The following is a 16,647-nucleotide window of genomic DNA, read 5'->3' as shown; positions in this document are numbered from 1 at the left end:
CAATTGAGTTTAACATCCAGGCATCCATGAAAACGGAATTTATGACATTTAACGGAGTTAGAAGTTAGCAGGAAGTTAGCTCGCTAGCTTCTATCTAAATACAACATAACATGTCCTGACTGCGGGGTTTTGGAAACAAATTAAAACATACAGCTCTGCTATCACTTCCAGCATAAATGAAGACAGAAAACTAAAAAGCAGTGACGTTTGTAGGGTTACTGAAGTTGGGCTAGCTGGTATATAATGATGTGCTACGTGACCGCTAGTGACACAGCTATGTTAGCATAATATAAACAAGCTAACTTTTTTTCCACTGGATAAAAGTTAACGTGAGTGTTGTCGGTGGTCAGGAACAAATGTAATCGCATGGCAGGATGCTGTAAAAGGACCAAACTTCAGCCAGGAGAACAACTGAGATAATCCATCCACAATACAAGGTTAGTCATTCATATACTGCAGCATGGGCTGGGCTGTAGTTACATCCTAAGGTTTTAAAAACTGAGCTTAAATAAATGATTAGCGGTAATAAAAGCCGAGGGAGGTCAACAGTGATCACTGACTGTTTTAGGAGCTTTATGAGATCAAATAGAAGAAAATACAAAACATTAAACATGTTAACAACACAAAAGCCATATTAAACACAGACTACTTTAGGCCCGGAAGTAGGATTCGTCGTGTCATCACTGAACAACCGGATTGAAATTGGTTGAGCGTGATGTACGCTCAAACTCTTGGTGAATGGTTGCTGGAAATCAATCACTAAAAGTAGAAATAGAATTCAAGTTTTACTTGTCACAAGAAGCTTGGCATCTGATTTTTACTCTACACTGACTGAGCCATTCAGCTTGTTGTCTTGAGTTATTTGTTATTCAAGCTCCTTTTACACAGTTCTTGGTGTTTTATTATGTATTCTAACATTGAAGATATTCCACCAGTTCGGAGTGGGTCCCTGCTGCCCCGGCCAATTGAATGTGCTATGCTGCTGTCACTGGCTTCTATTCTCCATCACTCACCTCTTCCTAGATGTCAGCAGCTGCAGTTCAATTTAAAGTTAAGACACTGAAACAGCCCATTTGGAGCAGGGCTAAAGGTGAGGGACCTGTGAGATGTCTTGAGCTAAAACTTGGAAAGCACATTTTACTGCTTTAACATCTTATAACCAGCCTATGTGGTGCTGTTTATAATTCTCAGTAAGATGCTACAAAATCTATTATCCACTGTGTTTTTATTTTGTGGGAAAGATAAATACCACGCAATTTCAGAAGGCTTATGGTGGCAATGGTTGTTTTGTGCCCTGCCGATGCTGCGCTGGTTCAAAATGTTTCCTGGCTATTCCTCCTCTCGAGCTGCTTATTGCACTTCAGAATGACTGGGAGAGTCTCTTTGCTTGCATTGAGATTTTTGCCTGTTTTCTCAGCAGTGGGTAAACACGCTCATTGAAAACACAGGGAACACAAAATTGGAAAAGGTGTGTGCTGGCGGTCGAGCCCTCACTCTTCTTTGTATACCGACTACTACAACACCACTGGGATATATAAAGAATAATTTTGTGTCTTTGTGTTTTCTGGTTGTGTACAGCCTCAAAGACCTCCACTGCCAGATAATTGTACATTGTTCAGAAGTTTCTTTCATTGAAGACTTGGGCACAGTTTTTGTTTCTATTGACTGATGTGTCACTCTCAGTCACCCTGTCTGAAACTCATTGAAAAGTAGCGACAGTCTCTGAAGGGCTGCCTCACTCAGTTTTAATAAATCATCCCCAGCTACTCTGTTCTCCACTTTCTCTCTGAGACCGGAGAGTCTGCCTCTCTAACTTCGTCCCTTTCACTGCTTATCTAGGCCTGCTGCCTTTCCTTCCTTGCCACTCACTATCTCTGTTTTGCCACTCTCTTTCCCTTCATTTACTTTCCCCTTTCTGCTTGTCTGTCTTTATCTCTCTCAGCTGCCAATCTTTTTGTCCCTTTCCTACCATCTCTCACTCTAATGTCTCTGCTTTAATAGTTAGTTTCCTCTTCCCGCACTCTCTCTCTACTTTACAATGTCTCTTTAGAACCTCTTATCAATGCTAAGTTTCTCTGAAAGACTCCCTCCTGTGTCATCTCCCCAGCGAGTGTTGGCACATTGTTCTAAAAGCTCGAGAAGCGTCCGCACTAATTTGTTGTTGTTTTCGACAACAAAAATGGTGCTTTAAGATGAAACTGATCTTTGCCCAGACAAACCGTTTACCATTCCAGAAATAATCCCAAGCCTATGTTAACAGGCCTCTAAGTACAGCACGGTAACCACCTTGTTGCCCATGTAAACAGGTAGCAGATCGGTTGCATGTAGGAATTTTCTCTGATAAGGGTGTACAAGTACAAGGCAGTCATAGCTATGGAAAACATGGCAACTGGAAAACTGCCTGACTCAGATGATGAAAAGGATCTTAGAGTCGTACCAGAAAGATTATGCTTCACCAGAAATGGAGAATGGAGAAAAAAATAACTACGAAGACAGAATCAATCATCTAAAATTTAAGGTCTAGCCATTAATGTTGCTTGATGTTGGTGCTGGTGACTCATAAGAACCAGTCAGAAAAGAAATTGGGGGGTCTGCATCATAAATTTCCAGAAGTCTCGATTTTAGAGGTCCTAAAACACCAGAGTAATTTGGATGTTGGGTGTAAATGCAGTAGCTTCTGCCTTTAGGGGTCACCACAGCAGATCATTTGTGTCCATCTCACCCTATCCCTTGCATCTTCCTCTGTCACACCAGCCTTTTCCATGTCCAAACTTGCTCCGAGGTCTTCCTCTTTTCCTCCTGCTTGTACTCCAGCTCCACCACCTCTCTCTTTGTCAGTGCAACTGTCTCAAAACCATACATGATGGCAGGTCTCAATACCATCATGTAAAACTTCCCTTTAATTCAGGCTGCTGTCAGTCACAAGTAAAACGTGTATGTCTTATAGCTAAAAAAGTAGCTCAGCTGTATCGCCAGGGTTGAAGGAGCCCAAGATGTGGCTGTCTCACATTTTGTAAAGTAACAACAGAAGCATATAATTAATAGAGGACTAGCTCTCTGCTGCACACTCTGCCCTTTCTTCAGTATGTTTTCTCTCCTTTTATTGCTTTTTATTCCCCACCTCTCCTCCTTTGGCTTTCTCACCCTTTGTAATGGGCACCAAAACACAAAACACATTATGACCTTGTGTGTGTGTGTGTGTGTGTGTGTGTGTGTGTGTGTGTGTGTGTGTGTGTGTGTGTGTGTGTGTGTGTGTGTGTGTGAATCTTCAGCTCCTGGAATAGACTGAGGAATTGATTTCGTGGCCACATACTCCATCTCGTAAATAAGCCTGATCTGTATTGGCAATGCTTTATCACAGTGAGCAAGCTTGACTTTATGAGTCCTCGTTGTCCACTCTTTTGTCTTTGGCAATATTTAACACACTATAATTGATTATATGATTATTATCACTATATCACTTGGAGTATACCTACAATTCAGTGTTCCTGCACATAGCCATTTTTATTACCAGAAATTCACCTGAAGTAAATAAGAGGGAGGCATAGATAACTTACTGTTTATTTTGTGATAAAACCCACAAAACTGGTACATGTACGGCTCAATATTTTACCTCTTAGAATATTACCTTGCGATTTTTGGCCCTGCACAGGAGCTTAATACACATGTGGACTGCATGATGATGCTGAAAGTCCCCAATAGCTTTTTAGGCTTCTTTTGAATACAAAATATTCACAAGTATTAATTTAAGTTTTTTATGTTGTAAATATTTTTCAAAATTGTCTTTAAATGTTATATTTTCCTAACGTGTCTACTGACAACAGTACAGGATAGAATGAAAAGAGGTTTAATGTCCAATGTTGTTGATGTCATGATGCTGCACTGCACTCACACAGTGGTGTTGGCGCTTCAGCAGCCTGACTTGCCATTAATAGACTAATAAGACTAATGTTGCTGCGGCCAAAAGAAGACAAAGAGGTAATTTCATAACACAAATCAGTAGTGCAGATTTAAAACACAATTTAACCAAAACACAGCAAAAGTTCAAACTGTTCTGATAATGTGGGAACATCGCTGTGACTTCTAAAGTCTAAAGTTTATTTGTTCTCTAAATAGCATCAATAACGTTTGCTAATGTAGCTTAAATCACTAAATATTAACTTTTCAACCACCAGTCTGCTGGGATATCGTGGGTTTCCAGCCAAGAAAATGTTGGTCAAAATTTCTAGTCCTATTCTGGTCGAATTGGGCTTCGGGAGTTTGTTCACAGTACAACTCCAGATCCAGGTGACTGTAAGTCAAAATGATGTTACCTGTCTATGTCCAGCTGTAGTCTGTAATCAGGTTGGATATTGCTATAAACTGATATATCTTTTATTGACTGTAACATTTAACTTTTGGGTGATGGCACAAAGCTTGAGAGTGGACATGTGGTCAACATCACCAAAAAAGATAAAACTGTAGTTTCTGTTTTACCCACATTCGTTGATGATGAGTTCACATAACTGAGCAGTTTCCTGTACTGCTCAGTACTCTATGTGATTAAGAGACAGAAATAATTTTGTGCATATTTGTCATCTTATCTGCTTTGCCACAAATAGTTCTTTAACTTCTTTAATGGCTGAGCCTTTGCCTCAGGTTTGATAACCAAAGGCTCCGCCCTAAAATGGGTGGAAATCTCTTATTCACTCTGAATTATTCTTAGACATTTTGAAATAATAGATGCCACGACCACAAGTGTGAAAGATCGCGATTGCCAAACAGTTTTGTCATCAAAATATCAGTCAACACGTGCTAAATTTGCTGATATTTATCACAATATGAACAACACAGCAACCGTTAGCATGACCTGAGCTGTGCCGCAGCAGATGTGATGAAACTCATTTTTTCTTACTTTATCACTCCCACTTAAATTCTGTTTTCTTTTACTTTGAGCGCAACCCTGGCTTTATTTCACCTCATGTCATCATCAATCAAATGTCAGTGTCTTAACCCGGTGCCGTGACATTCAGCCAGGGGTGCCTACCACTGCACAAATATCTAATATAACACAAAGTGATAAGACACCTGTGACAAGACCTTTCAACTCCTGATCCTGCTTTCAGACCCCGTCTCCATCTCTCCTGCTGCGAACTGAATGCATTTCTTGACTCGATATTGTTGCTGTGGCATTACCATACCAAGTCGGCTGTTGGATGGGGAGTTTAGACCACAGTGGGAGGGGAATAGCTCTCTCGTTCAAGCTGTAACTGCTGATTGCAGACACAAAGTATACTGATGTAGAAAAATCTGTAGCACAGCAAATCCAACCTTAAGACCTGGCAATCTGTTAGAACAGATCTGCTCTTCTGCCTCTCTTACTTCTTCTTTGTGTGCAGGTTTTTCCTTTTTTTCATTTAGTTATCTGGCTTCAGCGTTAGCTTTCGGTTACAGTTGTGTTTTAGTGCTTTAGACTGTGTGTTTTCAGTCAAAGATGAGGAAAAAAACATTCCAGTACAACTTTAGGCTCACAAATTAGTATATCGTATTTTCTTCATATAATCTATACAAACAATTTTTTACCCAAGGCAGGTAACAAACAGATCATGCAGGAAAACGTCACTCCCAAACTTGAAATAGTTCAGCAATGTAACAAAACTTACAGACATATAAACTGCACATTTTTAGTGCTGCTGGTAGGTGAATCTTCTCACAATTAAAGTCAGATTTGCCGTTTTCCCCCGTTGCTCAGTGAAGCCGACATGCTGCTGCTAGAAGCTGCTGTAACAGCGCTTTCATATTTTACAGAGCATATTTTCCAGGATGTTAAACTTTTCTTTCATTTAGTCTTCAGAAAGAGCGTGCTGAGCTCATTTGCATTCAATTAGTCAGCTATAAACAGTGAATCCAAGCAGAAAAAAAAGTTCCCAGGGCAGTGAAAATAAGGAGTCATTTCCCTTTAAGGCTACTTTATGATCAGGTCATTGAAGGTATGTTAAATATATTTTTTAATCTGTATACTTCTGAGACATGTATGAACGCAGGGTAAACACAGTCAGCCAATATCAGCTCGCGCAGCATTCAGCACACAGCCTCCTTTCAATCCCTCTGGTAAACAATCCGTGTGGGGGGAGATTGAAAAACAGCAAGAACCCGCGTCCAGATTTACATTCTAATCAGGTGACACCCCCTGTCTACTCTGAAGCACACGCACTCTCGCACACTTTCCATTATTACAAAGTTGCACACACAGAAACCCAGAACACCCGATGTGCACAAACACTTCCTTTCACCCCACTATCTCTCTATTTTTCTGTCTCCCACAAACACACACACACGCTGACCAAGTCTGAGTGACAGAACAAGGTGAGTGGATATATCTGGTAGCAGGAGGCACTGTACAGCATGTCTGTCCTTTTCCTGCTGCCTTTGCTTCTTTATCTCTCACTTCTGGAGTCGTCTCTGCTCTATCTAATTTTCAGCTATACTGTTCATTTACATGTGGGGAACAGAGGATGCATTTAAAGGGGCTCAGACACCCTGTGCGTGCCTCCACAGCATCTGCCCGTCTCGCATAGAGGAGCACCACTGTTGACCTTGTCAAGAGCTACTGCTTCATAATAACATTTCTTCCCTGGAAATGCCAGAAGTGCTGCTTCATTTGATGCGAGACACAGATTAATAAAAAGCTATTTGGCTTGCCTCGTGTTTATAGTTTGAAAAGTATAATAATCTTGATGGCTCTAGCTCTGCTTCCGATGTCACAGTGCAAATGTTAACAGGGAGCTGTTCTCAATGGACTGCAGCTGTACGCTTGGTGAGACATCCCATTATGATGCAAAAAACACTCCACTGTTATCATGACAAACACAACGAGGAACATTTCTGCTGAAGTAGTTTATTTGCTTTAAACTGTGGGAGAGAACATATTTAGATATGGGATAACTACACAGAATGACAGTGATTAGGCTCAAGCTAGCGGTAAGATGGGGAGCTGTGTCGGCAGGTCCACGGCTGATAAGATCCGTCCACTCCTGGAGCTCACGCGTCATCAGTGGGCAGACAGGCAGCTCCACTGGCTGCAACACAAGACACGAGCGGGGAGGAGAGGCAGGACCCATGTCCTGTGTTGCAGCCGTTGGCCCAGCCAGCAAGTCACCTTCAGCTCTGGCCAGCAACAGCTGATCCACTGTGGAGATGAAGACTAGGAGACACAGGGGAAGAAAATTTGAGGGAAGGGGCGGGGTGGGGGGTGGGGTGGGGTAGGGGGTGGGGATAAAGTCAGTTACAATCCATTCTGTGTGAGCGACATAAGGAGCAGATGGGAGAAAATGAGAGGAGGAGGGCGATAGAGAGCGGTGGGACCAGAGAATAAAGCGGTGACCTGAGGGGAAAATGAATGGGAGCAATAGAATGAAGGAAAATACTAATGGAGTGCAAATGAGAGCAAGAAACAGAGGCACAAGGACGATGTGCCACACCGCGGACACCGAATTTATCAAACGGCCAATAAAAATGTCCCTTTTCACCTTGTAAAGAAGATGTTGGCCTTCCTGTCTACAAGTCACATCCAGCTTGCTGGAAGAGAAACACTCCTCTGCCCCAAATTGCCTGACTAGAAGGTTAATGACTGCTAGTGCCATGGGCCCACAGAGAAAGATCTGTGCGAGGTGTCCTTATATAGACGCCCCGTGGTAGAATTGGCGCACGTCATTCGGAATAAACGTAATCACTACTTTAGCTGTGCATTGCACAGTGAAAAGAAATTTAATCTGTTGGGTGTGACTGAGGGGGAAGAATTACACATGCATGCCAGCAAACCAAATATTTATTCCATGTATTGGTCTCATGGGTAAGTGGTTTGTCATCAGAAAGGCAGAAAGCATGCAATCAATTCCCAAACTACCCCCAAGCTCCAGATATTCTCGATCATTTTCTGCTCTTCTCTCTCTGGGAGTCTGCCATGTAACAGGCATTAAAAGGTCAAACCTGAGCAAACTCTAAGCGGCGTGTAACACAAACAAAGGTCTGAAAATGTCACGGTTTCACAGATATGTCCTCATATCTGCGTCAGCAGGCAAAACAACAAAAAATAATCAAGGGAAGCCTTTTTTCAATGACATTTCTTCTAAATTTCTGATGTGCTGTGTTTCCTGTCAGGTTAAATCTCCGGTCTCCTAACCCTTTCAAAGATGCTTACATCAGCCTCACCGGTTACACCAGGCTCCTGCTTTGGTGATGCACTATGGTTTGGCAATTACACGATTATCTTTCCCTCGCCTAGTTCCGCGTATGAAAATGGGTCCAACCTAGATTCAAAACTTCAGGGAGATGAACTCAGAGGACACATGAAAGGAGCTGAAGGACGAAGCAAGCAAAGAAAGTAATAGAAAGCCAGGGGCAGAATTCAATTCATTTAACCTTTTTTTCTATTCTGAATAAAAAAGCACGTAAGAAGAAAAGTAGAATACCATGCAACTGGGACTCTGAATATTTTGAGGGAGGTAGAGGTTTTGAAGTTTGAAAGTTTTAGAGGTAACAATGTCAAATATAATTGCACAGATATTTTTTTAGGAAGACAGAAATGGCTTCCATTAACACTTGAGAACAATCCTTTTTAAGTGTGTTTTCATGAATATCTGACTGCCTACAAGTATGTATGGCATTACTGGGCACCAGCTCCTTTTCTAATCAAGACTGCAGGGCATTAATAAGACATATGACAAAAACGGTGACTACTAATGGTTGACATACTACTGGAAACTGCCCAAGGCAACTTGGCTTTGGTGAGAAAGAAGCCACCCTGATTCTACATTTAATCATTTACGTGAATTGCCTTTCATTACGGCAGCAACAATGGGTTCTGGCACTACTGAAATGACTTTGCCAGACAAAAATCCTGCAGACACAGAGTGCAGTTATTTGGAATTGTAGGTGAAATATTGATTATAGGTAATAAGTGCCATTTATTCTCCATAAACAGAACAATGATCGCGCAGAGCGTCGTCTATCCCTTCACCAAAACCTCGCCATTGGAAAAGATCCTACACTATTGAACGATTCACACAAAAGGAGGCTCTACAATGCTGTATTGTGCCAGCGCTAACAATGGACTGGCTATTCTGATCACTCTCTGATAGGGAGACAGAATCCTTGCCGGAAGATCATGAGGAAATGGTACGAGGAAAATCTGCATACTCGATATCCTAATTTACATAATGCTAGTGCCCCTTTCTTGCCCCTGCTCAATAGACGGTTTATGCTCATTAACAAAATTGCTGTATAAACTTGCTTATGACAAGAAAAAAAAGTCAGGGCATAGCTGAAAAAATTCTGATACAGATATCAGATTAAAAATGTCAATTACCCAGTCTGTTTAATATCACATCAGCAAAGGTCATCATCACTGAGTCCACAGTGTAGCACAGATTCCCTTATGTGCATGTGTAACATGCCTGTGTACATGTACAACTGTGTCTGTATGCGTGAGGACCTTGAGAATGTAGACTGGCTCTTCAACCACCCTTTGCTTATCTAGGCTTTGACTTAAAAGAGAAAAAAAAAAAAAAACACACTGAAAACCACTCCGAATATGACACAGCACAGCCAAAGGTAAAAGAAAAAAGAAAAAAGAAATATGAGACGTGTGATGTTTTCATAAGATATCACACCATGTACATACAAAGTGGTACTATTCTGCTTTTCCTTTCATATGTAAAAAAAAAAAAAAAAGTATAGAACCAACCCTCATTTCTTTTTATCTTGCTAGGAAAAATGAGGAGAACGCGCAGCAATTTATTCAAACATGCAAACATCCATGACTGATAGTGTTCCATTCTGTGTTTTTCTATCCAGATATGCTTTTACTGCACTAGCAGTACATTTGGGATCATTGTCATGCTGAAAAATGAAACTGTTGCCAATCAGTTGCTTTCCAGATGGTATTACATGGTGGATTAAAATCTGATGGCACTGTTCTCTCTTCATAATGCCACTGGTTTTGACAAGATCTCCAACACCACTGGCTGGCATACAGCCCCAAACCCTGACAGAGCATCCACGATGTTTACAGACAGCTGACAAATCAGAAATCTTACATTTGGATTCATTACTCCATCAGACCTGTTCCCACTGATTTACAGCCCAGTTCTTGTATTGTTTGACATACCTCAGCCTTTTCTTCCTATTTCCCTTCATTAAGAACGGCTTGTTGGAAGCCACCCTTCCACTGCGACTATTTCTAATGAGGCTTTACTGAACAGTAGATGGATTGTGATGACATCAGCCACACATAGGTAAAACGAGTCCATTCGTTCACTTTATTAGTTTGGTTTGCAGTTGCTTCACTAATATAATTCACCATTTTACTTGAACCTAACACTGATATTATGAAGCGCACGGATAGTAGCATTGTGTGGTTTTTCTAAAAATGTTTTCTGTTATATTAATTATGTTTCTCTTTCTTTGAGTTACCTGGTTTGGGATGGTGGCTGTTTCCTGTCTGGGCAAAAGGTGTGGCTGAGGACTTTAAGAACAAAATGCCTGCTCAGCAGGACCAACCATGTGCTTATCAGAAACAGGGGTGTTTTAGGTTTACTTCTGTTATTCTGTGCTTAGTTAGTATTAGTATTTATTTTTGTTTCCCCCCTATTGTGTGTAATAGGGTTTGGCCGAACCACTATAAAAGCTACCCTCTTGTGTCTTTGTAATTAGGTCAGTTTGTGAGCTAAGTTGCCCACTTTGTTTGTTTAAGTTTCTGGAAATTACTTTTTGCAGAGTTATATTTAGTTGACCTCTTTTATGGGCCCACTAATTATATTTTAGAATTTTGTCTTTTTGAACTGTTTTCGAGGGTTAAAATATAGAAAACCCATTTTGAAGAAAAGTTTTTCTGTGTCCTCTATGCCTTGGCTGCTTGGTCCCTCACATGGATCAATTGAAGGTCTAGGTGTAACTCTCAAGTCCTGTGTCTGGTTTTTGCTGGATTTTTTTCTTACTTTGCTTGGACAAAAACACAACTTTGTGCCCATCAAAACTGTTTTAACTTAGACATTTTTCACGTAAAGAGACTGTCAACAAATGATGTGTAACAAAGTGCCTTAAGATCAAATATGAAGTTGATTCTTTGCTGAATGTTGATGTGTTCATACAACACTTGTTCATCCCTTGAGTTAGGAGCATTATATATGATTGGATGATTAATAGATCAGTGTTAAATGGCTTAACAGACCAACAAAAAATAACTGAAGGTCTTTCACAAAACAACCAATGTGAAAGACCGTCAGAAAGCCTGGTGAAAACTGTTGCTGAAGACCACTTTTAAAAAAAACTACCAGAAAGTGGAGCTTCTTGAAAAATGAAGGAAAAGGCAAAGAAATGAGGGCTGGTTCAAAAAGGGATATTCCTTCTGTGACCACAGCAGCTCCATCCACCTTCTGTTTACAAGGGGCATCTAGCCAAAGACAATTTTCCCAAACAGAGAGGAGCTAAAACAGCTTGTTTCAGGCAGATGAACATAGGGGCTGCAGTAAAGCTCAGTATAACATCAGTAAGGCTTATTCTGAACTCTCAATCAAGCAAAGCTACTTTAGTTTCTGAGCTGAAATAAAACACTATATTGCCAAAAGTGTTCACTCACCCATCCAGTGACTTCCATGGTGCATAAAATCAGGCACCAAGCGTTGCAGACTGATTCTACAAACATTTTTGAAAGGATGAGTTGCTCTCAGGAGCTCAGTTAATTCCAGTGTGGTACTCTGTTAACTCTTGTAGGATGCCACATGTGCATCAAATCCATTCCTGAAATATCGAAATATTCTAAATAATATAAAGCCACTAAATATTCCACAGTTAGTGTTATTTAAACAAAGTAGAAGTTATTGGTCAAGACAGCAATTCAGTCATGAAGCAGTAGGGTATGTAAAAATCACAGAGCAGGGTCAGCAGATGCTGAGGCGCATAGTGTGTGTGAGGTCACCAACTGGTGGCAGACCTCCTTCAGGTTAGCTGAAGAACAGTGCGTATAGAACTTCATGGAATGGGTTCCCATGGCACGCTGCCACTGGACTCGGAACAGTGGGGAAGTTTTCTCTGGAGTGACGAATTACGCTTCTCCGTCTGGCAATCTGATGGATGAGTCTGGGTTTGGCGGTTGCCATGAAAACGGTGCTTGTCTAATTCCATTGTGCCAAGTGTAAAGTTTGGTGGAGGGGGCATTATGGTGTGGGTTTCTTTTTAAGAGGTTGGGCTCAGCCCCTTAACTTCCAGTGAAAGGAACTCTTAATCCTCCAGCGACAATTTCATGCTCCCAAGTTTGTGGGAACAGTTCTGGGATGGCCCCTTCCTGTTCCAACATGACTGTGTGCCAGTGCACAAATCGAGATAAAGACAAGAAGGAGTTAATTTGGTGTAGAAGAACTTGCCTGGCCTGCACAGAGTCCTGACCTCAACCCAACAGACCACCTTTGAGATGAATTAGGGAGGAGACTGCAAGCCAGGCCTTCTCATCCAACATCAGTGTCTGACCTCGCAAATGTCAGTCTGAGTGAATGATAACAAATTCCTATGAGCACACTCCACAACCTTGTGGAAAGTCTTTCCAGAAGAGTCGAAGCTATTATAACTGCAAAACTTGGCCCAATATATTAAACCCAGTGGACTAAGAATGGGATGTCACTCAAGTACATCTGCAAATGAGTGAATACTTTTGGGACTATTGTGTATTTGCAAACATATTAACATATTAAAATTAAAATTAAACATATTAAAAGGCAACATGTTTGGTAATATGTAAAGAGGTTTAAATGATTATCATTTTACCAGGGAAGTTTTGTTTACCTATAAGAAGGATTCTAGTGTTTTTCCAGGCATGTCTTTGAAGAGAAACTGGCTACAAATCCCTTTTATTATGAACAGCACATAATGGACGAAGGCTTTTCTATTCCTCACTTTTCCTCTCCTTGTTATTCTCTAGGGATACACAACCTTTATAAAAAGACCTTAGCTGGTCCCTGCTCTGGGTCCCTTCTCTTGATGTTGTGTGAATGAGCCACTGTTCTCTCGGGTTCTGGATGCTGGGATCGTCCTGATTCAAACAAACAGTGTTTGTAGAACATCTTTGTTCTCCTCAACCAGATTTGCATGGTGCAGTATTCTGTACCAGCAGCTTTGGCTCACAAACAAACACACACACACACACCAGCCACAGCGCTTATATACACAAACACATACAAATATACACATGCATGCACACACTTACAATGATGTTCTGCCTCTGGCTTGTACACAGAAAGCACACATGCTCTCATTGTCTAAAAATGGACATCAATAAATGATTATGCTGTAAGGCAATGTTTAAAAAAAAGTTGATATAAGAGGAATATGTAACAAGGTCAGATAACCAGATCACCTCCTTTTAGGTTTTCCCGTCTACAAGCGTAGTATAAGCGATGAGAAGGTTGGTTGAAAATAGCACAAGAAGAAAGTCTGTTGGCCTGTACAAGTGCAGCTTCCAGTAACAGTTAAGTGACTCAGCCTTCTTCACAAATAATCTCAGCGGAGGAAATAATCACTTCAAAAAAAACTTAATTTTTTCATTTCAAAGCAGCTTTATGAAATAGCATTTCAAAGCCACCAGACTATTGATTGTAAATGAAGCCGAATGAGCTGCCATCCTTGAAGTAATGTGTGTGCGAGTGTGTGATAATTCCCAGAAAAGCACCAACAACATCCAGCTTGCGTTCAAACCAAATTCTTGAGCAAGTGAGGCTGTGACCTTGATCTTCTTTTTCTCTCGCTCTGTTTTTCTGCAGACTATTCATCTACACTGTGGATTGCGATTAAATGCATCACAAGCTGGGTGTGTTTGAAGAGCTCACACTCTGAACGATGCATTTACAAAGGAAATGCTTCCATAACTCGAAGACAGGGTCTGCCTGCACATGCATCCGTGTTTGCACTGATACAAAAAGAGAAAACCAGAAGCACTTGCTGATTAAAAAGTAGCAAATAAGCTCAGTTTTAACAAGACTGCACTGACAAGATGACTGCACACAGAACATTTAAACAAACGCAGCCAGTTATAAGGATGCAGCATACAAACGGACTCTCTGAGTGACCTTAACACTATTAATTTTTAATTCAAGTATATAATTAGCCTTGTTACTGAATGGGCTGTTCAAGTCAGCAGAATTCCAGCTTGAGACATGTTTAGTCAAATGTCTGCAGGGGAATGCCCTCATATAACAACTGCAGACCAATTAATATCAGTAATATGCATCACTGTGTAGGGGGAAACTGCTTAAAGTAGACTCTTGAGTTGTGACCACTCTGTAGCTGACATGTGCATGCATTTTAAGCACACGTGCATTTACAGTAGCACAGCGCATTGTGCCTTTTCTCTTGAGCTATCTCAGCACTATTGGAGTTGGTGTTGCATTTCAGAAGCGATAGCTGGCTCGATAGCTCATGCCGATGCTGCTGCTGCTGCTCGGATTGGCGTTTCCCTGCAGATGCTGACAGAACACTTTGGGGGGGTGTCTCTGCTCCCCACTGCGAGGTCCATACGTGGAAGAAAAGTCCCTCTGGCACCAGACCTGCCTCACCACTGCATTACGGAGACAGGTGTGGTTCTACATGGCTCAACGAGTAGTGCATCAGTGCCGTCAGGGCTGCAGGTTCCATCCTCTGTGAGTCAGCAGAGCACAGACAATTTCAACTACCTTCTGGTGAAACTAATTCTAACAGTCTGCAAAAATGTATGCTGAAAAGCTGCCGGCAATATGTTTTCTAATGTTCTCCTGCAAATATAAATGTCCTCACTTTCACACCGCCTTCAGAGACTTGCTAACACCACAATACTGCCTGGCAGTTATGTGATCACTCTCTATAGGCTTCAGGTTTCCTGTGCCCTGCAGGAAAATTGTTACTGTTCAGGTCAGGGGAGAAGTATTCCACAAGTCTTTGATCGTTCAAGCTGAATTTATTTGGCTCATCACAGCAGCAACATTCATCTCTGCCAATTTACTGCTACATTTCAGTGTTAGTGAAAATGAAAGCAAAATGCCTACCTTCCCATCCCCGTCCAGGTCCAATTTTATTTCTGCTGCACGCCTGTAAAGAGGGGATGAGGATGTAGTCGTACTTTATAGCACCATATCAACCTCTCTGACTGTCTTTGTGTCGCCCAGTCTGACTCTCCTTCGGACTCGCGAGTCAATTTAGTCCTGCAGTGAGAGGAGAATCCCTTTATCCGTGGACTACACTTTACGCGGAAGGCACCGACTTGTTCATTTCATTCTTGCGTGGAGGCGCCTGCCTGCCGGACCCTGATAAAGTGGAGATTTACTCGCGCACCAAGTGAGGAGCTATCCCTCACACTCCAGCTTACTCGGTCAGTTTCTGAAAGCTCTATGGCCCAGTGATTTAATGTCGTTTCAGCGTCTGGTGGCAGACCTCCTAGCCCCCCACTTGCCTCCCTAAACGAACGAATGCAAGCGCGCACACGCACGCGTGACCACAACCTGTGAAGATAAATAACTTCTGTGTTAATGGGCCGTCAAATTCACAACAGAAAGAAAATTGAAAAATAAAACTGAATATCTAAAACATCCGCAATGGCCGAGATAGTAATCGGTGGCTGATATAAATTCAAAGTCAAATAAAAAAAAAAAATAGACACTGTAAGATGATGCCCCAAACTCTACATTATACTGTAATATTAAAATTAAACTTCTTCAAGGGAAATGATGTTGAACTTATCAGCTGAGGGGATGTCGTCAGAGGTTATTGCGCCTTTCAGGTTCACGTGGGACCGTGATAATTTAGAGAAGGCTAAACAGTATTCCTTTGACTTGAATGTCAGTATTTGTACAACACGAAGGCTTGGAAACCTACCGAGAGACCGAATCGACATACCTGAAAAGGATATGCGTAAAACGCATCGGTCCGACAGTCAGTGCTTGGACACGCTGGGACGAGAGGGAGACTGTGTTGTCGCTGGTGGTGAATAAAATCTCTTATGTCGTGTAAAACCTCCTTGTAAACTTCTCTCTTGTCATCTTCGGTCTGTGTTCTGTTCATCAAGCGTTATATCTGACTGACCGGCTCGCTTCTTTTGATGTCGGTGGTAGGAGGGTACCCAGAGGCGCGCACTGGGGAGATTCTTCCTCCCCTCTGCCGCTTCAAAATATCCAATTTCACACACTGACTCTTTTTTTCTCCCCGCATAATTCCCTTCTGGAGCAGGTGCAATAATTTCACTGGATCCACCCGGAGTTTTATCAGAGTTAAGAACCCGAATCCATGTCGCATATATGTGTGGTTTCTTTCATGGTTTTGCAAGGTTTGCTATTGCTTTGGTAAGCACTGAACACAGAAAAAGGGGATATTAACATATCTCATGGCCATTTAACGTTGGTAAGTCATGATATCCAATAAGCTTCAAGGAATGATGACATCAAAGGGTATCTGTTCAGTACTGGGATGACTGCACTTGCGCAATTACGTTTTGGGTTTTTGTTTTGTTTTTTACCTTAGTTAATGACATTTAACTCAGTAATTGTTGACTCCAAACAGGGCCATTACAGTCATTGATGATACCTTAGACTAAATAGCCTTTATCGTTTAAACTTCGAATTTTAACATTCAATTAATTCCCAGTGTCAAGTG

The 16,647-nt window shown here is 41.5% G+C and overlaps 1 long non-coding RNA gene across 1 annotated transcript; it reads right to left on the bottom strand.

Moving 5' to 3' along the window:
• Window positions 1-6,861: 6,861 nt before the first annotated feature.
• Window positions 6,862-16,327, bottom strand: LOC105940848 (uncharacterized). Its single transcript, XR_001167492.2, has 2 exons — window positions 15,895-16,327; window positions 6,862-7,183 (listed from the first exon to the last, which is right to left on the bottom strand). It is a non-coding gene; the product is annotated as an uncharacterized LOC105940848 (long non-coding RNA).
• Window positions 16,328-16,647: the final 320 nt, after the last annotated feature.

This window comes from Maylandia zebra, linkage group LG22 (genome assembly GCF_041146795.1).
Source record: "Maylandia zebra isolate NMK-2024a linkage group LG22, Mzebra_GT3a, whole genome shotgun sequence".
NCBI lineage: Eukaryota > Metazoa > Chordata > Actinopteri > Cichliformes > Cichlidae > Maylandia > Maylandia zebra.
The sequence above is the reverse complement of the archived record's forward strand: the minus strand, read 5'-3'. Positions and strand labels throughout refer to the sequence as shown.